This window comes from Apodemus sylvaticus, chromosome 9 (genome assembly GCF_947179515.1).
Source record: "Apodemus sylvaticus chromosome 9, mApoSyl1.1, whole genome shotgun sequence".
In the NCBI taxonomy this organism is placed as follows: domain Eukaryota; kingdom Metazoa; phylum Chordata; class Mammalia; order Rodentia; family Muridae; genus Apodemus; species Apodemus sylvaticus.
Window position 1 is genome coordinate 31,034,704 of NC_067480.1, and position 21,566 is coordinate 31,056,269.

Sequence of the window (21,566 nt, forward strand, 5' to 3'; positions counted from 1 at the left end):
AGTAGTCAGAATGGCTGGCTGGTTACATTGTGTCAGTCGTCAGAATGGCTGGCTGGTTACATTGTGTCAGTAGTTAGAATATGTCAGTAATCAGGAAGTAGAGAGTCTCATGCAGGAGTAGGGTCAGACTAAGACCTCAAAGGCTCCTCTCCCGTTGACTCACCTTTTCCAGAAAGACCTTACTTTCTAAGATTCTATAACCTTCCCACACAGTGTCACTACCTTGAGACCAAGTGTTCAAATACACGAGCTTGTGGAGAACATTTCCTATTCAAACCATAACAAGTGGCTAAACAAGACACAGCTAGTTCTTACAATTCTGGAACCCAGGGGAAGCTAAGATCAGGATCCTGCTCATCTCTTGTTTTCTGAGGCCTTCTTCCTGGTTCATTGGTTGCCTCACAGACCACAAACTCTTATATAGTAGGTACCATTCTTCCTTTGCCTTCATGATTTTGTGATAATCCTATGGCTCTATTTCCTAATATAAGCACATGAAGAATATAAAGGAGGCCACAATTTATAGTACAGTGATATCACTCCATAACAATGCCTTGATTAAGAGTAGCTACTTATTAAGAATTGGGTACAACAGTCCTCAGGGAACTTTTGGCACAGCCAGACCATCAGCTCACCACTGTAATGTGGTTCAGCTTCAAGTGTAGCTAGACAACTCCTAAGCCATGGGGGCCTGGGAAATAACTAACTCTGGAAGGTGCTTACCTTTACAAGCATCAGAACCTAAGTTCAATCCCCAGAGCCAGTGTAAACGTTCTGGACTTGGATCTCACACTTGGCCTCCCAGTGCTGGGAAGGTAGAGACAGGTAGATCCAGGGCACTCACTGTGTAACCAGCCTAGCATGCTTGGTGAATCTCAAGCCATAGAGAGATTGTGTCTCAAAAATACAAGGTGCATATGGTGAACAAATAATGACAAAAAGTTGATCTCTGGCCTACACATGCATGTGCATGCAAGCACTCATGCATGTGTATGTGCACACAGGGTGCACAGGTTGTCTCTAGAGCCAAGTGGAAGTGAGACTTGAAAGATGAAAGGAAAGACAACAGGGACTTTGGGGTCAGCCGGTGAAAGGTCATTCCCTTTGGCAGCCCAGAGAATTTTGCTTCTTTGTGTGAGACAATAAAGAACTGTTTGCAGTTAGTCAGGAGTCCACACCGGTGTCTTCTTCAAAGGCCTGAGAGTTGCAGGCAGCCTTGTCCGCATTATCAGCTCATTGAGATTATCTTTCAGAAATTCCCCCCTGCTCTTCCAGCTGCTAATGGTTAGACTTGATTGCATCTGGCAAGGACTTCGGCTTTTCAAGTTGCTCAGGCAGCCCTGACTGGTCAGGTCACTGTCCTCTTCAGTTCGTTCCGATGAGAGATTGGAGGAAGGAATTTAGAAACCTGAGCCACCCAGTTCCTCCCCCACAACAATAAACATGCTTCAGAAACTAGAAACAGTGCTTTAAAAACAAGCTAGATGGCTCTTCAGGTGGGCGTTTTTAAATATGTCTTCGTTATCGAACTTAGAAAGGGCAAGGGCTTCCATCTTCTAATTTCTTCAAGTAGCCGAAGGGGTCTTTCAGTGGTGTTTCTCGTGATGGTGTTAATTGGAGACCTCAGATGAGTGGTAATGTCTTGCTATTTTAACTTCTGCTGTGCCATGTTCATGTATAAAATCATGCCACAGGGCATAGTGTGAGCTTCCCCACTACCATCTTTCCCTGTTGCTTCTGACGTTTCCCATGCTGTCTCCTCTCCAAGGTAACCACATCTCTCTTCCTAAACCGCATCCTGTATCTGCCTTCATCCCTAGACTGTGGATGTAGACACATTTGTGCTTACTAGTTCTATAAGCTATTCTCAGCTAGACTGTTTTCATTTATCAGGAGGAAATATGAGTGCCAAGGATTTCTAGTTCTTAGAGCAGTTTCAAAAGAATCACAGATCAAGGACTTCTATGGCATGCATAATAAGAGAATTTCACGTATCACCTCAATAGATTGTCATGATAACCCTACACAGTGGTTATTGTTATTCTGTCTTGTAGATGGAATATTAAACTTCAAGAGAGTGAGTAACTTGCTTGAATGAACAGGGCACAGAACAACTAGAGAGGAGGTAACAGAAGTTGTTTTAGTTTCTGTTCACAGTCTAATTTGTGAATAGCTTTGGAGTTAGACAAAATGATTATTGAAAGGCATTAAAACTATATGATGGCTTAGTTTCCATTCACAAAGTAACCCTTTGCAGGTTGACTTTATCAAAATTCATTTTAGAATGCATTCCCATATAGATTACCTATTTGTCACTGTCAACTTGACACAACTAAAAGTCACTTGGGAAGAGAGTCTTAATATTAAGAATGTTCTATATTCATCCAGTTGGCCTGTGGCCTTATCTCTGAGTATTGTCTTGATTGTTAATTGACACCAGAAGACCCATCCCATTGTGGGCAGTTTCATTCCCTAGGCAGGAGGCCCTAAACAGTATGAGAGAGGAGAAAGCTAGCTAAGAACAAGCAATCAAGTATGCCTCTGGTTCTTTCTGTGGATACAATGTGACTTGCTTCAAGTGCCTGCCTTCACTTCTCCTTAATAGTGGGTTGGGCCCTTTCTCCCAGGTTGTTTGTTGCCGATGTTTTATCATATCAATAGAAATGAAACTAGAACACTGGATGAAAGCACACATTACTGCATATCTATAGTTCATTCTTTAACACAACCCATTCCATTGAGTTTTAGCTTTGGACTTGTGTAGTAGACGTTAGGTGCTTAGTTTTCTAACTTTCCTTATTCTTCCCTTTACATGTGAACTTAGACAAAAGGCCAAAGAGTGATTCATTTTTTGTTTAGAATTTAGCCTCATACCCAAAAACTTCTGTAAGTTGTATTTCCTTAAGAGTTCTTAAGTTGAGATCAATGAGATTAGTGTGGGGTTTAATATACTTGGAAATAATGCCACATTCTTAGGTATTTTCAATTAGTTTCAGAAAGAAAGTGTTCTTTTAGTAGTTGGACCACTTTTTTCTTTTTCTTTCTTCCTTTTTTTTTTTTTTTTGAACAGCTCACATAATTTCAAATTCAAACAAAGATCAAATTCACTACAAAATGTTCCTTCCCACCCCACAGCCTCCTCAAAGTAAGATGGGAGACAGGTCAAACAGACAAACTTTTTCCCTGTGATTAGACATGAGGGTTTCCTGGAGATGATAGTAAGATGTGTTTAGTGGGGAAAGAAATTCCTTTTCAGACATTGAACTCCCAGGAACTGTTGGGAGGGGCATTGGCCTCTTGTAGACCTGTTTAAACCACCTACAGGGAGGGAATCAGACCACAATGCTGAGGTACCCTGTGGTTCCTTTAAAAGGTTCTTGTTTGGTTCCATAGACATTTCTTGCATTACCAAGATCTTCCATAAAGCCCACCACAACCATAATACCGGGGACTCAGGCTCACATCTGTAGGAATCAGGAAATAGATTAAACATAGGTTGTCCTGTTTCTCCATCAGCCAAAAGTGATGTCAGTTGTGGTAACGATTGTTACTTCAGTTCCCTGAAGATCCAGGGATTTCTATGTGAATGTCTGTCCTGGGCCTTGTTCACACGTTTTTTATGGAAAATCTGATGATGGTTGTGAAACAACTGGGTATTCGGACATGTCTTCACATGCACAGTCAGGAGTTTGCTTTCTTGGAGTCATCAGACTCCAGGGACAGAGCACACATGAGAAACTTATTTAGTGTTTAAGAGCAAAGAAAGGTTTGTGGCAATAGGCCTGCATCCTTCCCTTTTGTCCAATTACAGAAACTGTGTTGCAGACACTTCTCTCTCTCTCTACATCATGTTGTAAAGGGAGCTGTGATAGAATCCAGGTCCACTGGTTTGTATCCAAGCCAGTCTTATAAATTCTGTGTCCTGTATTTCTGACCATTGTAAACAAAATAAAACCCCAACTCAAAAAAGTGATGTGATGTTACCATATAAACCTCAGAACTAACAAGAATGTACTTCTAGTAAGAGAGAATAATGCTTTTGAAACAGCACTGTGAGTGTGAAAGACTTCCTGCCCTGTGACACTCACTATCCCACATGTACCTTAGAGGAATTTTTCTAAGTCTTCTTGCTTTGATGCTGTTGTATATGAGAATATATATATATATATATGTATATATGTGTATACATGTACATATACATTACATACACATACATATATACATATACATACATATACGTATATAATATATATATAATATATATATTATATATATATTACGTTGTTGCTGTGACAAAAGCAGCTTAAGGATGGGAGAGTTTCTTGAGGATAACGATTCAGGGATACAGTCTATCCTGGTGGTTCCCGAAACAGGAACAATAGGCAGTTGGCCATGTGACATCATCAGTCAGGAGGCAGAGAGGGATGGATACTGTTGCTAAGCTCATTGATTCCTTTTCATTCACTCCTGGATTCAAGTCCACATTTAGGCTGGCTCTTCTACCTCAGTTAACCCAATCTAGAAAGTTCCTCAGCAACACACACACAGATTTGTCTTCTTGGTGATTCCAGAGTAGTCAAGTTGTCAAAAATGACTAATCATAGTAACATATGCTATCGATAGAAACATTGATGGCATTTTGATTTACTGATTTCTAGGAACGCTGTTATGCTTTTGGTACCGTTTGCTTTTTTATTGTGCTCCCCCTTAGTTGATTAAAGGAATGCAAAAATGACTTTTTAAAAGTAATTTTAAAATATTTTTAATTACTTTTATTTTATGTTTATGAGTGTTTTACCTGCATTTATGCACTGTATGCATTCTTGGTGCCTACAGAGGCCAAAAGAGGGTGACTGATGCTCTGGAATTGGAGTTACAGATGGTATGAATTGCCATGTGGGTGCTGGGACTCAAACTGTGTCCCCCTCAGGGGTTAAGGGATCAATGTCCTTAACCCCTGAGCCTTCTCTCTAGCTTTGGTTTAAAATATTTTTTGAGTCTCATTTTATTCATTATTGACACTAAACCTTTCCTTACTGAGGAGTGAATAGCTCTGTTTAAATTTCTTTTTCTCATCCTTCATCATTTTGAGAAGTTTCCAGAGCCTCATGGAAGCCGGGGGAAGAAGGAACCCCACCATGAGGGCAGCAGCACTCACCCCAGCAGGCCACAGAGGAACCAAATGGCTCCATCGCCTCCTTGGTAGATCTTGATATTTCCTTTTAATAAAGCTTGCCTTTCTTCGTTGGTGGTCTCCTGAAGTCACCAGCCCTGCCAGGTCTTTGCGGCGACAAAGGAGGCATTGGAGCGAGATGGCTTCTCACACATTGGCACTCCATCCTGGATTTTCTCCCTGGCAATTCTGTGCCCGTCAAGGTCTGGCCAGCAACCTTGTTATTTTCACCAGCTCGCTTCTCCCCATGTGACTGGCAGCAGGCACGAGTGGTATTTAAGTACCTCCATTAAAGCATCAGTTTGGCCTGCTTGGTTACCCTTTGCCATTTAAGATCACAGAACCCACACTTGCCAGCTCAGTCTTGGCCAGTTTGAAAAGAAGTTTTCTTTCTGGAGCTGAAATGCCTTTCCATTTTCCAACATCAAGCAGCCCTATCAGTCCTTACCTCTAACCTCCCTCCCACTCTTTGTTTATTTTGGTGTGATCACCGGAAGGCTTTAAAATAGACAGTACTTTCACACTCTCTTCTTTCACCTGCTTCCAAGGCTTAACTTGCATTGATGCTTCCCACTTGCACCGCCTAAAGCCCAAATAGATCCTCCTGTGCACTACGGAACTTTCAAATCTCTCTGGCCGTAGCTTTCTTTTTCCTTAAGTGGACGGTTAGCAGGGCTGGCAGAGATGACTCTCCGGAGTGCTGTGTGCTTCTCGGGTGCTTGTCAGAGTTCTGACTATCAGTCACAGGATCCTATTAATAAGTGTTTCAAGCCTATCAAGTAGAGTGGCGCTTCAGTGTCCTCATCTCGGATTGTGTAATAACAAGTGTTATAAATAAGGGATACCTGTTGGTGGCAAGAACTGTAATGCCATTTGCAACTGGTGTATTTGGAGTTGTTATTCTTCAATTTGGTAGGCTCATTTTCTAGACTGAGGAATGCTTTCAAAAAGAGTTTTCTTGGAGTATGTTGTAGATGTATATCAACATTCTAGAAGATGTCAGTTTTGAATTAGTTGAACCAAGAGTTACTACTGCAACAGTAGTAGTAGTAGCAGCAGCAGCAGCAGCAGCAGGGAGGAAGCTGAAGGAATGAATGACTGTGGCGTGAATTTTCATGTAATTGTGTGAAATAGACTAGTGGGCCTGAAAACTGGAGATGTCTCCCTGTAAAGTGCATGCTATGCAATCCTGAGCATCTGTGTTCAGGATCTAGAACCCACGTTAAAAACTGGGCATGGTGGTGTGTACAGGTAATCCTCTCGCTGGGACGTGGAGACAAGAGGATCCCTGAGGCTTGCTGAGCTGCTAACATAGCTGACTTGGGCAAGCTTTCGATTTAGTGAGAGACCCTGTCTTAAAAATAGGAAGTGCGTAACTGATGGAAGAAGAGACTGGATGTTGCTACCATGCCATCACCGCTCTCATCTTGGAGCACAAACTGGTGTAGCGTGTTTGAACTCTCCAACTTCTTCTCTCTTCATATCCCAGTTGGGGGACCAAAACCAAGGTGGCAGCAGCTCACCCTACATTCCGACTATAAACAGTGAATTAGGAATGAGGGAGAAAGGATAGGATCCTAATTAGAATGACTTTTAAAAATGGGATAATAATTCTCTGTGGCTCTCCTTCACATATTTTTAAGCACAGAAGTATGATTTAAATGTTAGTTTTCTCTTTTTAGAACACACTTAAAAATGAGTGCAGAATTAAAAAACCTCAAACCCTTTGGGAAATTAAGACAACTGATTTAACAGTTACTCCATGGATGCCAGACATTATAAACCATGTTTTTTGTTTTTTGTTTTTTGTTTTAACCTTCTGTAGATCTTCTGTATTTTATAATGTTCTATATGATATCTTTTGTACAAACACAGACTTATGTTAAATGAGACACTAATATGCTGTTTTGACACTATTTTTGCCGTACAGTAGATTGAACACAGGACCTTGTATGCCCAAAAGAACCAAATGTCTTTCTACTAGGCAGCATTCCCAAAACTCTGACAACTTTGAGTAGAGGAATTGAACTGATAGGAAATTGCCTTGCTAATGTCAAGTTTCAAACAGAGATCTCCATGGAAGGAAACTTACTCTCGAATTTTTTTTTTTTAAATGCCATCACAGGACAGAGGGTTACTTTTTAGCCATATTTTAGAACCCTGTTTTATTCCTGTTTCCTAAAACTCAAGACTAGTAACCCTAATCAGACACTATGTTGCACTTGACTTCAAAAACTGGCAACAAGTTTCAAAACATGCAAACACAAGATGGTAAACGACCCTTATCAGTGGGTTTGATTATAAGTTGGTTGCTGGAAAGGACCAGGCTCATCCACTGTACTTCTGTTTTAGCTGTGGATTGCTTTTTAACTTTCAGGGTCAAGAGTGCTCAGTCGGCCAAAGCAATGTGAAAGGGGGCAGGTGTTGTGGTCATAAAAAGAGAAAGGGGTAAGAATATGTTCTATGGGGTGTGTGGTGAGGTGTGGGGAAAGGGGGTGCCTCAGCGGGCCTATGCTGAGAGGCATTCCTTCCCTGCTGAGGGACCACACACACACACACACACACACACACACACACACACACACACACGATGGTATAGTATAGAATAGGATTTATTTAGGGGGTAGTAGAGGCAGAGAAAGGCAAAGAGGAGAGAAGTAGAGGCCAGCCATGACCACATGGAGAGAGTGAGGAAGGAAAGGGGGAAAGGAAGAAAGAGCCTAAGAGGGCAAGAGAGAACAAGAGGATAGGATAGGGAGGAGGGGCAAGCCTGTCTTTTATAGTGGGCCAGACCTACCTGGCTGTTGCCGGGTAACTGTGTGGGTGGAGTCCAGACAGAGTACTAACAACAGAAGCTGGATTTGTTCTTCACAGATAACCCTTTAAGGGGGTCCAGTTCCAGAAGATGCCCATTCTTTCTGGGTGCAGTAATGTCATAGCTCAAGTGCCGTTTGCTCAAGTGCTGACTCACTTGATAATGCTTTAAAAATTACATTTCTTTCCCATTTTCTGACAGCAGGATTAGGTGGGTTTTATCTTACAAAACGACACACAGAGAGAAGGCTGTAGGAGATACTGATGCTGTGAGGAAGTTTTTGTCAAAGTGTAATTTCCTGTTACTCAGTCTTATGACAGGTGCATCACATTTCTGGGTTCAGAAGTTATTCCCTGGAGATGTACCAGGAGAGAATGCGTGACAGAACATCACTGCTTGATGTCTGCACAGTGTCTTCTCTTAAGGAAACGTGTTGCAGGTGTGCTTTCGGCCTATGCGTAGGACCAGTGAGCTCTTATATTTGGAGATTAGCGTGACCACACTTGGTATGGGTGATGGGTATCTGCCAGCCAAGGCTGTGCTTGGCAAGTACACTTCATGTACACGTATGTGGCTGTGCCATCCTCGTTATTGCGTATTATGGTATCAGTCATTACATTTGTGTTGGCCTAAGATGTTTATTGAACTGAATGTTTGGGAGAACCTAGTGTCAGTATTTGTTGTTGTTGTTGTTGTTATTCTTCAAACATATTCCTAAATTGCAAAAATGTGTAGACCTAGAGCTTTCTCCTTCTTCACGAGCATTGGGTACTGTGGGCTCAGCCAGTACAGATTGCAAGAGTGTAGTGATAAAGATGTGGGAAGATGAACGGACGTTTCATAAAGCCTCTGAGTGGTCTGCCTTTGGCGCCTGCAGTCTCCCTGATGCATGGGATGAACGAAGTCTTTGCAGCTCCAGTTTTGACTCTCTGTAGCTTTAGATAATGAGGTCACTGGGAGTTCTCTGCTTAGCTTAGTCAGCCCTTTAGTCACCATATTTGGCTCTGAACGTCTTTTGGCTGTCTCCAAAGATCAAATGTGCCCTCCAAGAGCTAAGACTGCCTGCTAGAGAGGCCATGGGAAAGAGTGTGCCTAAGGTTGGGAAGACGGTGGCAGAGAGAAATGGGAACTTGAGAAGATGGTCCACAAACACTGCTGCAAACGATGACTGCATGGTTGCAATGCATTTGCTGCCTCCAAAAGGGCCAGCAGGAAGGAGAGCTCTCACTGAGGGTTGTCTGTGAAAAATCTGTGTCGTTACCCAGGAACTAGCCTTTATGTGAAGTCCCAGGTTCACACCATTGTACAAACAGGTGTGAACTTCACCCTTCTTCTGTAACCATCTGTCCCTTTTCCCCCACAACATCTCCATCTCTTTCTCTTTCGTAAGTCCCTAAGTTGGTGACACCAGCAGGTGAGAGCTGTGGCTGAGGTGGATGTTGGGTAAAGATTTATATGAACCCCCTTTTAAAGTAGCATGCTAAGCCTTGGGAAGGAAGGTATTTGATGAGGGAGTATGTTCTTTTTTTAATTTCCTGCTTTTGGAACATGCTTGTGCAAAATTACAAGGGTTGCACCTGACAGGGACAAAGCAATGTATTGAAGCACACAGCGAGGCCATATTTTTGTCTCCCCTCAAGAGTCCCCCACACCCATGCAGTTTGACATGTGTGATGAGAGCCCTGGGTACAGTTTGTTCCCAACCTAAGCTGTTTGTTCAGCCCTTCTGGAGGAAAGCCAGACATGAAATGGAAAACATGTTGTATGCCCTTCATCCCTCCTACCCCGTCTGCATTGTATACTTGACAGTCATAGGTCATTCAATATAGTGTGGCCCACTTGACTCATTTTAGCTCCAGAGCTGTGAAGCTCTATCTGGGTGTCTTTTGGTATTGTGATAGGAGTTCAGGGAACATTACAAGTAAATGAGAACCCTGGAGCTTGGCTGGTGAGTTGCATAGACCAACTAGGGCTGTTGGTACGATTCTCCTGAAATAAGTACAGTCTCACTGCAGTTAAAGTGAGAAACCCAGGACACTCGTGTTTGCTTCTGTGTTGGCATCTCTATGCAGAGTCTTTATTAGTAAGTTAAAAGGTAGCTTGTTTTTTAGAGGCAGAGTTAATATTTTAGAATAAATAGAAATCTCGTAAAATTAGAGGCTTCGTTTAGTAAAATTTGACTTATCTGAAACCCACTATGTAAATAGTAAATGCTAATGAATCAGAGTTGCAACAAACCTGTTCAAGAGGCGATAGAGGTCAGGCTTGTTGGTACACACCTCCTATAGTCACAACACTGGAAAGGCTGAAGCAGGAAGATCATGAGTTCGAAGATAGCCTGGACTACATAGCTAGACCCAGTCTCACACACAAAACTAAGGCGAGCAGAAAAACAAGTTGTGTTGGTCAGCATTTATGCCTGTGCCTTTTAGAAACCACAGATCTCCTGTATCTCACCTTGGTCTTATCTGAAACCATTGCCTTTGCTATCCATGTAGATAAAGACCTCCTGGTCTGTCCATTGAGTTTTTCACCCTGTATCTGACCTAGATCTGTATACTTAACTCTATATGTCCCTTAAGGTCTATGGTAATCCTATAAAACCTCATCTTTCTTATGGCCTGCCCATTGCTGGTCTCTTCCTGTCCTGAGCCTTGTCCTATTGTGTCTTTAATAGCAAGTCCGTGGCATGCCTGCCCTTTGTTTGATTCACATTTATGAAGTGCCTGCTCTGTGGCAAGCCTTGTACAAACACTGGGGCGACGATCCTGTTTCCACATCCCCGGATTATCCTTATTCTTCTGATCGTAGCCAAATGTGTCAGTAAGTTACTTACCTAATGTTCTTAGCTAAAAGCACTCTTGCCTCCTTTGTGCATCTAGAACTTTCCCCCTGTGCACCTGTTGTGAAATTCACCTGTTTGCATCACAGCCTATCAATTTATGAATGAAACTTGCCTGCCTTTCCGGAACTGCTAGAAGGCAAACTTGAACAGGATGCAAGTTTGCCTACCCCATGGCATTTCATGTAGCTGTTTACTGGTTTGGCGAGTATTTATGCTAATCGACTCCACTGCGGACTGTTTGGAACATGCTATTGATATGTATAGATTAAGTTCTGGGTTCATGAAGAATAAATACTTCTGAAGGAACTGTCTGATGTAAAACTTGAGAGCAAGAGATGTTTTCAGGGGTTCATAAAGGGTCCCCTTTCTAAAAGAGAATTATAGGTAATGTCCTGGTGCCGTCAGCTTTGTTAAAATGCAGAGAAGAAAGGCAGTGTTTTCCCCTAAATAAATTTCTATGACACCTAAATTAGAAGCTTGAGTACAGGCTCTAACTGTTCCTTATGTTTTTGTATATTTTAAATGAGAAACAGAATGTCCATGTTTGCTTCCGTTGGAACCCCAAAGAATTTTGTATTCATTTGTAGCCAGAACTCTTGAAGTGCATGGGTTATATTGATGGTTGCTGTTTTCATATTGACTGAGTCTAGTTTGTGACTGCTATAAACACTTGCATTTTGAAAGAAAAGTTAAATAGTGTGTTGATTTTACGTAGGCACCATTTGTGCCTATAACATCAGTTCAGTCTTCCTTCTGAAAGGGGTGAGCTCCCCATATTCTGATTGAATCCACATTTCCAGATGCGTGTGGTGACGTTTTATTTTTTATTTTTCCATTTTCTTCCCAGAATGAAGACCTAAATGACCTCAGCAAATCCTCCTTTTAACTCATGGGTACCCAGATTCGAACTATTTCACGATTCACAACCAGGACCTCACGTCTTCCTCCTCAGTAGATGGTACGATGCATCCGTTACAGTTTTGTTTACTTTGTACAATCCTCAGGAGTTCATTGACTGAACTGCACGTTCTACATTGTGCCAAGCAACAAGAAAGCACTGTGACACCGGAACAATGAGAGTGCATAAACTTCATCTTGAACTTTAAGGACAGCTGGCCACGCAGAGCTGGTGCGCTCCCTACCACGCCACCTGCCGCAAGAGAATGGGTTTACTCTCATCAAATTACAGCATCCATTTCCTCTACTCTGAAACCATGTTCCATGATGCACCGCTGTAAATTACTTCATATGGACCTGTTCACGTTGGGTGGAAAGAGTATTAAATATTTAACATAGGTTTTGATTTATATATGTAATTTTTTAATGAAAATGTAGCTTTCCTTACAGTACCTTTTTTTGTTGTTTTTTGGATGTGGAACTGAGGTATTCAATGTTCTGTTTTAAAGAGTGGGATGAACGCTTAAAACAAGGCTAAAAAAAGAGTAGTCTAGGGGATGATCCTTGTTTTAAGGTTCTAATTCAGAAAAATAATATAATAAGAATTATAGTGCCATAGAAGGTTCTGGACTGTATAGTTGTACTTGCTGATACTGTCTCTTGTAATATAAACTTGATGTTGGGCTGAGTTCCTTTTAAGAATTAAGCTTAGTTTTGTATGGTTTTTTTTTTTTTTTTTTCCAAACGGAAGGAGGATGTATTCTACTGGGGTGTTTTCAAGTGTCTGCTTAGAATTGGAAGTTGAATGGAAGCGAACTGTAACAAAGAGAGGAAACTGCAGACTTCCATTGTAAATACTGTAGAGAGAAGGAGACATGAGTTATCCCTTCAAGTCAAAAGCTCTCCTTGGAATGAAGAATGTGGGTGTTTATAAATTCTGAAAATGTCTTTCTGTTCATAATACTAGGCACTGTCAGTCCCTCCCCCCACTTCTATAAGCTTTTGCCCCCACCCACCCTCATCCTTTTTTTCTGTGTACATATCATGTTTCATTTTATACATTGCCTCAAAAAGGCTTGAAAGATAAGTGCATTCTTGCTAACTGGAAATTAAAATTCCAGATTTTTTTTTTTTAAGTCATGACCAGGGCTATGTGTTTTGTTCCCTACAACACCTATCTTAATCTTGTGTGTTCTGGGAACTTTCTGTGTTATGTGTGTTTGAAATGAATGCAATTGGCCCATTTGCCCTGGTGTTTGCTGGCCTTTTAGTGGTTAGCTAATAAAACACAGTTTACAGAGAGCACATAAAAACTTAGTGACCTGCCATTGAAACATCGAGTTAGGCGTGAAAATGTTAATCCTTTCCTTGTTCGGAAGGTCTACGTATCTTGGAACTTTTCACTTTATAAAATAGAAATGGCAGTGACTATACTGAAGATGTTTCCTCCAGAATTGTAAGTTGTCTTGCCATGAAACTCCCTGAAATGACAGTGAATTGATCCAGTGATCAGGCTCCCTCTGAGTCCCTGTGAACTCAGCCCTGCTGCAGGGAGGAGCAACACTCTACTTCTGGGAAGGTCTGAGCCTCCTGGGTGGGGCTTCAAGGAAGGAGCACAGGTTGGGAGGCACTGCAGTTGCCCAGTTGCCCTGATCAACTGGTTGGGGGCCCCCCTGGCTCTATTCAAAGAGATAAATAGACCCCCCCAACTGCTGAGGCCCGGGTTAGTGTTCAGTCAACCAGATGTACAATGTTCAGTGTTGCAGATCTTAATCATTTGCATGCTCATCAATTTCTAAGATAAATAGGTCTCTAGTCATAAGAATTCATTGTTTTCAAGGAACTCACTGAATGACATCATTTGCTGTCAGTAGAAAGGCTTTGAAAATAGGAAGCGAAAGTTGTTTTTTTTTTTTTTACAAGTGTGTGAGAAAAGACTCTCATTGTCAAAGTGACTTTTTATTTTTTATTTTTTTTTAAGCATTCTGACTCAACTTCTTGCTCAGGGAAGAAGAAAGCCAGCTGCTTGCTCTCTTCCCTCAAGGATCTGAGTTACTAAACAAGAGACGAGTGAACATTGTCAGCCCCAACTCTTTGCCTTAGGTAAAGCTGGCTAAGGTTTGTTAAGGAGCCTAGGCATTGAATATCTATGACTAACATACCTCTTCATGTGGGGTTATTGACATTTGGGGTGAGAACAGAAACGAACAGACTGGACAGTCGTCTCCTGGTTTCTATATCTCTTGCTTTGTATTGAGTCAGTAGTGTAAAGGTAACCATTCTTACTCAGCTTCTTCTAGACTTCACCTGAGCTGGGGTTGGTGAAAGCATCAAACTTGGCTAACTTAGAACTGGAAGCTGCTGGTACCCAGGCTGAAATCTCATGATCTGGCTCCTTCAAGGGTTTACTTTCAGCACATCAGCTGCTAAGTTCTTGTGTTCAATTCCTATTAAAGGAGGTTGGCCTTTATCTATTTCCAAGTATTTTTTTTTTTCAGGCCAACCAAGAGCTTATATTAATGGAGCTTCTAGTGGCTTCTGGCTAACCTGGAAGTTAGTGGCTTTTTCTTTATGAGACCAACCTTTCACAGCAGTCTTTCTTAAAAACTTGTTAAGACAGGGTTTTTAAATTCTCCTTCATGAAAAGAACAGGTATACTCCCTTGGCTATGATGATACCTGTCTTTTGGGCCAAAGCATAGCCCTAGAACCAGCTGGAAATGAGGGGACTCCATTAATGATCAACCACCTGGGTCAATAATGGCAAATCAGTACTGATGCTACATGTGTAGCTATTTCTTGCTAACTTTCAAAGGTCAGGGACACTCTTGACTAATTTACCGACGACAAAAGTAGATCTCCTCAAGAATCATCTAGCCAGAACTAGCGAGCTTTACCCTGTCTTTCCTTGGCGTTTGTCTTCTAGCTCTGATTTATATGTGAGACAAAGTGTTAAGAAACAGTTTTACTGTACTATAGGAAACAATATTTTATAGTGTGGAAACCCTATTTGATACAGTGGAACATCCTGAAAGCAATATACCATGTATTTGGGAAACACCTTTAAAATAAGTGACTTAAAGATAGGGGAAGATGGCTTACCACATGATGACAGTAAGAGCCAGGAAGGATAGTACAGTTCTGAAGTGCTGTGGCAAGGGGGTGATAACGATCCCATATTTACCTCATGCTGCCTTGGCTGAGCTCTGTAAGTGAGATAGTCATACAGAGAGGTCCTATACCAGGAATCCGACATTAACACTGACATTGGGGAGAAAGGGAAATTTGGAAGGCAGATGGAGGACAACTCGGGGAACCAAATAAGAAATAGTTTCTTTGTAGTGACAGGCTAGGAGGGTTCATGCTGTCAGGACAAGGACATTAGCAGGAGGTGACGCTCTACTCACCTGCTCTGACTGCTGAAAAATCTTGAAAGAAGCAGGGTGTGTGAGCAGGCACAACCTTGTCAGTAGTAACAAAGACTTCCACGGTAGACTGGGGGACTTAGCTATGGAGAGTAAAGACAGCCTTCATATAGTTAGTAGAACTAAACACTAAACACTGGGCCTCTGGTCATCCCCGAGTCAAGCCTGAGATGGTGAAAGTTCTACCAGAGCTCTGTCCATCAGTCTTCTCCACATGCCTGCAGAAAGGATGGCACAGCCGGTGTGTTGGGCATCTATCACTCACTATTTGCAACTAGAGCACCAAATAGATGCTGGAAGTGTTTGGCCCTACTCTTAATTAAAGAACCTATAATTTGCCGATATGGTTTTTAAGCATATGACTTGGGTAAGGTGTTATCTCCCTTCCCTAGATTACCCATAATGGCTTGGCATTTGGGATGTCTACACCAAGAGATGGGTATGTTATCTCTTTGCCATTCGCCTGTTATGTAAACCTCTCTTTGTCCATACTGTCCCTTTCTCCAGCGCCAACCATTATGCCATACTGTAGAACAAATTCACTACCCAGGAAAATGTGTCTGTTTGCATATTCATCCGTAGTGCTAGCTTTTTTTTTTTTTTTAAGTCTATTTTAGAACTTTGCCACTGGCCTAAGAATTTAGTTTTCAGAATAATCTTTCTTATGTAGTTACTTTCCTCATACCTCTTGGCTACAGGGTGGGCCAAACTAATGCCATCTATCTTTCCATTTGCTGTGTGTGGTTTGGTTTATCATCTGAAGATGGTGGTGCTATCGACGGTGCTACTTCATCTGCGTACAAAAGACCGATGCATGGTCTATGTTGCTACCAAAACATTTACTGTATATATGTGGATAACATATTATGTATATATGTAATGGGTACCAGGCCAGGTTTATATTTTTTTTTCTTTAGGAGTGTTTCACTTTTCCAAGCTTTCTCTATAGCATTATGCTTGTGTTCAATTCTTTTACCCCCAATTCTGTCTGGTACGTAGAATTGTAGTGTCTTCATCGTTAATTAAAGAAAACTGTCTAAATGAATCCACAGATGTACGTAGCAGTCATTCTGACTTCCTGTCTTTCACTATGGGACCTGGGACAGACATGGGCCCGTGATTGGATATAGTCAGTTTACATTGTGAACATGCTTCCGTATGCTCTTTGGAACAGGTAGTTTCTGCTTTTTTCTTGGTCAGAGTTCAATGGCAGAGTATAATAATAAAAAGAGCTCTGCAAAGATGTTTTACCTACTTGATGGTTGGTGGTACCAAAGGATAAAAGTGTGGGGAGGAAAAGAATGTGTCTTCTCAGTGGAAAGGTCTGTGTTGCCTTTTTGCTCCTTGAGACAGCCTTGCCAGCCTTGTACCTGCACACAGATTCCTCTGTTCAAATGTCGGGCATGGTTCTGGGATCCCAGTTGTTAGCCCCTGTAGACCAATGATACTGAGAAGTGAAACAAAGATGCTTCTCAGCCCTGGCTTCATATCATTTGGGCAGATTTCAAAAAGGACCCATGGCTGGGACAACCACGGAAGTGATGGTTCAATTGGCCTGGTCATCAATTGCTTTCGATCTTCCCTAGGAGATCTGCAAGAGGGCAGAGTAAGAACCTCTGCTGGGAAGGGTATAGGATCATTAGAACTGCTTATTAGAAATACCGTCTAGAATGCTGGACTATTCTGGGAATGTGTACTTTTGGGGGAGGGGCTTTCCTGATAGGCAAGTTTAGGAAACCCTGATCTTTGTGCGAATGGAAATTTTGGGTTTTGCCACCAGAAGGTTTTACAACATCACATTAGTTACTTTTCTATTGCTGGCCTGTGGCCAAGGAAGAGTTTACTTGGGCCTACAGATTTTTATCCAGAGGGATAAAACCCATGGCTACCATGACAAGGAAGAGAGACAGCTGGCAGACATGGTAGCTGGGGCAGCAAGCTGAGTGCTCATATGTTTAACTGCAATCAGGAAACAGCAAGAGCATGCTGGTAATATCCTGAGACTTTTAAACCTCAAAGCCCTCTCTCAGGGACACACTTTCTCCAACAAGGTCACACCTCCTAAGCCTCTCCAAATAGAGCCACTAACTCAGGACCAAGCATCCAAATGTCCAAGTCATTGTGGGACATTCTCACTCAAACCACCATATGGATAGATCTAGAACTTTTGGAGATAATTATCTGCCTTCCCAGAGTCAAAGCAGCCAAGTCCCTTTTCCTGTTTGTTTGAGGTTTCTTACTTAAAAACCTAAGAGAAAAGATGACATTTATAGCCTAGTCTGTTGAGGGCTAACTCAAGCTACTGACATTTTGTAAACAGATTCAATGTTAAGTTCTAATGCTGATTATCTTTTATGACTTTGGGTCTGCAAAGACTGACTTATTTGGTACAAATGCTAGAGAGAGCTGCTGGACAGGATAATTGATATTTTCACTGTTTACAAGGAGCACACAATAAGGATCATTCGACTGAGCCCATGGACCCCTATGGAAGAGTTAGGGAAGGTACAGAAGGAGCTGAAGGGGATAGAACATAGTATAGGAAGAACAACAGTATCAACTAACCAGACCCTTCAGAGCTCCCAGGGACTAAGCCACCAACCAAAGAGCATGCATGAACTGGTCTGTGGTCCCCACTACATAAGTAGCAGAGGACTGCCTTGTCTGGTCTCAATGGGAAGGGATGTGCTTGGTTCTGTGGAGGTTGATGCCCCAGAGAAGGGAGATGCTCGAGGGGTGAGGTGGGAGTGGGTTGGTAAGTAGGGGAGCACCCTCTTAGAGGCAAAGGGGAGGAGAGTGGAGGGAGTCATGAAGAGGAGACTGGGAAGGGAGACAACATTTGAAATGCAAATGAATAAATAATAAAAAAACAAAAAGAAAAAGCATAGTCAAAATGTTATTTATCTATTTAATCTCCATGTATACATAAAATAACTCAAATGATTCCATTTTGGATTGTGCTTTTATTTACAATTAAATTGATAGTTATTATCACTAAAAAAAAAGGCCTAATACATGCTTGAAGTTGTAGGTGATCTCTGTTATATTACTTTTCCCCATTTATATTAAAGAAACAAACAAAAAAAGCGCTATTTCCTTATAGTGGAATTGCAAAGTAAACAGTGCTTTATCTCCTATTGAAATCACATCTGAGCATCACTAATTAGCATTAATTAGAGTATAGTCTGGTTGGAACGCACCAATGGTATAATTTACAGCAGAATTGTCTTCTTACCTTTACTCACAACGTGTATAGCAAATAGGATGTTGCTGGCAACGGACTTGGAGAAGTAGTAGTAAAAGGGAATTTGGAATTAGCCCAGTGGTATTATTAAAATCAGTATCGTTGTTTATTATACACCCGGATTTGCATCAATTATCTGCTTTTCCAACAACCCAGGGGGGAGACAAGGTACGTGTCTGGACACAGGTTCCTGAGAGGTGGAACAGCTTTTTGCTGAGGACTATTTATTGGCAAGTGTTCTGGTCTCATTGATAGCCTAGTAAACCTTGTTTACACGTGCTTTGAAAACCATGTTTCAAATACTGAAAACCCTACGGAACTGGGGTATAGGAGTGATTATTGAGTACATGAGAGACTCTTGGTTTGATCCCTAGTAAGGGTCTCAATAGCCTGTGGAGTCCAGTGTGTATTGCCTGGCTCAGTGTTTCTCAAGAGGAAGAGCTGGGCTCTGAGGCAGCAGTTCCTACCCTGAGCTTCTCATATTCTTCAGGACCAGCTACAAACAATATTATAGTAGATACTGAATCTATGCTGCCACAGTTACTATGTTGTTGGATGGAGTTCATAATCCTTGATGCATCTCCGTGCCATTGACCGTTAAAGATCCTTTCTATAAACTAAAATGCTACTTTATGGTTTGGCAAATAGCTCTGAGTGAGGTTGGGCTAAGATGATGCTTCTACCTCAATTTTTATGGAATAAACATTTTAAAAATGGCAGAAATTAATGAAGAGTTTTCCTTTTTAAGTGGAGGTTGGACTTCCTTCAAGGCCAGAGAAACTTCAAAGGAGATCCTAGCATCTAGACTAGGAAGATCTCAGTAAAGATTCAGGACAAGCCCCAGGACTTTCTTTTCCATTATTGTTTGCTACCTTGCCACCAGTTCCGGAACAGAGGACAGGTGTAGCAACTCTGGCCAGGGAAATATCTGGTTGCCTACAGGGCAAGGATAAAATATTCGAGGGTTATTAAATTTTTTAAAAACATACTGTTGCTCCATGCTGGCATTAGATGAGACAGGAAGTCAACTCCTTAGTATTTTATAACCAAACATCCAAATTCACTCACATTGCAGGGAAAATGATGTAGGTGAGGTGTGAGATTTGGACCACAGTGAAACTGCTTTTGATGTTTCTACGTTAGTACTGGGAATAAGCTCAGATTTTGACTTGTCTGAGCTTCTTTTCGAGGTAAAAACATTAGATTCAACTTCAACCATTTACTGTGACTTTATTTTAAAGTCATGTTAACACCATGTTGATTAAAATATATGTTGAAAATGTTTTAATACCCCCCTCTCAGACAGCCAGTCTTTGAAATGCTTGCCGGGGACCCAGGATAAAGCTGGTATACACATAAAGCCAGGCACTCTGAAGCTAATAGAAAAGAAACTGGGGAAGACCCTTGAGGACATCGGTACAGGGAGAAAGTTTCTGAACAGAACACCAATAGCGTATGCTCTAAGAGCAAGAATTGACAAATGGGACCTCATAAGATTACAAAGTTTCTGTAAGGCAAAGGACACCATCAAGAGGACAAATCGGCAACCAACAAATTGGGAAAAGATCTTCACCAATCCTACATCAGATAGAGGGCTAATATCCAATATATATAAAGAACTCAAAAAGTTAGACTCCAGAAAACCGAACAACCCTATTAAAAAATGGGGTACAGAGTTAAACAAGGAATTCTCACCTGAAGAACTTCGGATGGCAGAGAAGCATCTTAAAAAACGCTCAACTTCATTAATCATTAGGGAAATGCAAATCAAAACAACCCTAAGATTTCATCTTACACCAGTCAGAATGGCTAAGATTAAAAATTCAGGAGACAGCAGGTGTTGGAGAGGGTGTGGAGAAAGAGGAACACTCCTCCACTGCTGGTGGGGTTGCAAATTGGTACAACCACTCTGGAAATCAGTCTGGCGGTTCCTCCAAAAACTGGGCACCTCACTTCCAGAAGATCCTGCTATACCACTCCTGGGCATATACCCAGAAGACTCCCCACCATGTAATAAGGATACATGCTCTACTATGTTCATAGCAGCCCTATTTATAATTGCCAGATGCTGGAAAGAACCCAGGTATCCCTCAACAGAAGAGTGGATGCAAAAAATGTGGTATATCTACACAATGGAGTACTATTCAGCCATTAGAAACAAGGAATTCATGAAATTCTTAGGCAAATGGATGGAGCTAGAGAACATCATACTAAGTGAGGTAACCCAGACTCAAAAGGTGAATCATGGTATGCACTCACTAATAAGTGGTTATTAACCTAGAAAACTGGAATACCCAAAACATAATCCACACATCAAATGAGGTACAAGAAGAAAGGAGGAGTGGCCCCTTGTTCTGGAAAGATTCAGTGAAACAGTATTCGGCAAAACCAGAACAGGGAAGTGGGAAGGGGTGGGTGGGAGGACAGGGGAAGAGAAGGGGACTTACGGGACTTTCGGGGAGTCGGGGGCTAGAAAAGGGGAAATCATTTGAAATGTAAATAAATTATATCGAATAAAATAAAAAGCTGGTATACAGATTTAAGAAGCCAGGTTCTGGGAAGTTGCCAAAGTCAGTTAGATAACCAGCCAGATGGAGAGAAGACAGATTCTGTACTAAACGGAAGCAATGAAAAGGACCCAAAGGCTGAAATAAAGAGAAGTAGAAGATGAAGGAGGGGACTGTCCTATAGAGGAGTGGTCCCAGAGTCCCAAGCCCTTCTGTTGGGTTGACTCATCCATTTGTTGTAAGATTTACCTTCTGATTATCATATAAAGACAAGATGATGAGGCCATCAGTCTTGTTCATGTGTTCAGAAGTCCTTTTTAGATCAGATATTGTGAGCACTTAGATAACACCTAAAACTCACCCCCCCCCCACACACAAACCTTTGCCATGTTCCTGTTGCTGGCCATGAACCAGTTCAAGGGTTTTCCAAAGAACCTTTCATCTCAAAGGATGAAGAAGCTATAACACCATCTTAAGGGTGCATGGTTATCAAGTGGGATTCTAACTCATATCCATTAATTATATATATATATATATATATATATATATATATATATATATACACACACACACACTTTTATATACTACCCATACCCCATACCCATACTACTTTGCCTATAACACACACACAGACACATACACCTATATATACACACACAAA

At 41.6% G+C, this 21,566-nt stretch overlaps 2 protein-coding genes across 2 annotated transcripts in view; one reads left to right on the forward strand and one right to left on the reverse strand.

Annotated features, from left to right (window-relative positions):
- The window catches only part of Irs1 (insulin receptor substrate 1), a 56,916-nt gene extending 43,211 nt beyond the window's left edge, over positions 1-13,705 (forward strand). The window contains exon 2 of the mRNA XM_052192137.1: positions 11,681-13,705. The gene's annotated coding sequence lies outside the window, so the exon portion shown is untranslated. The remainder of the gene's footprint in view (positions 1-11,680) is intronic.
- Rhbdd1 (rhomboid domain containing 1) overlaps positions 1-21,566 on the reverse strand; it is a 1,230,872-nt gene that overhangs the window by 187,526 nt on the left and 1,021,780 nt on the right. The gene's annotated exons all lie outside the window — the stretch shown is intronic.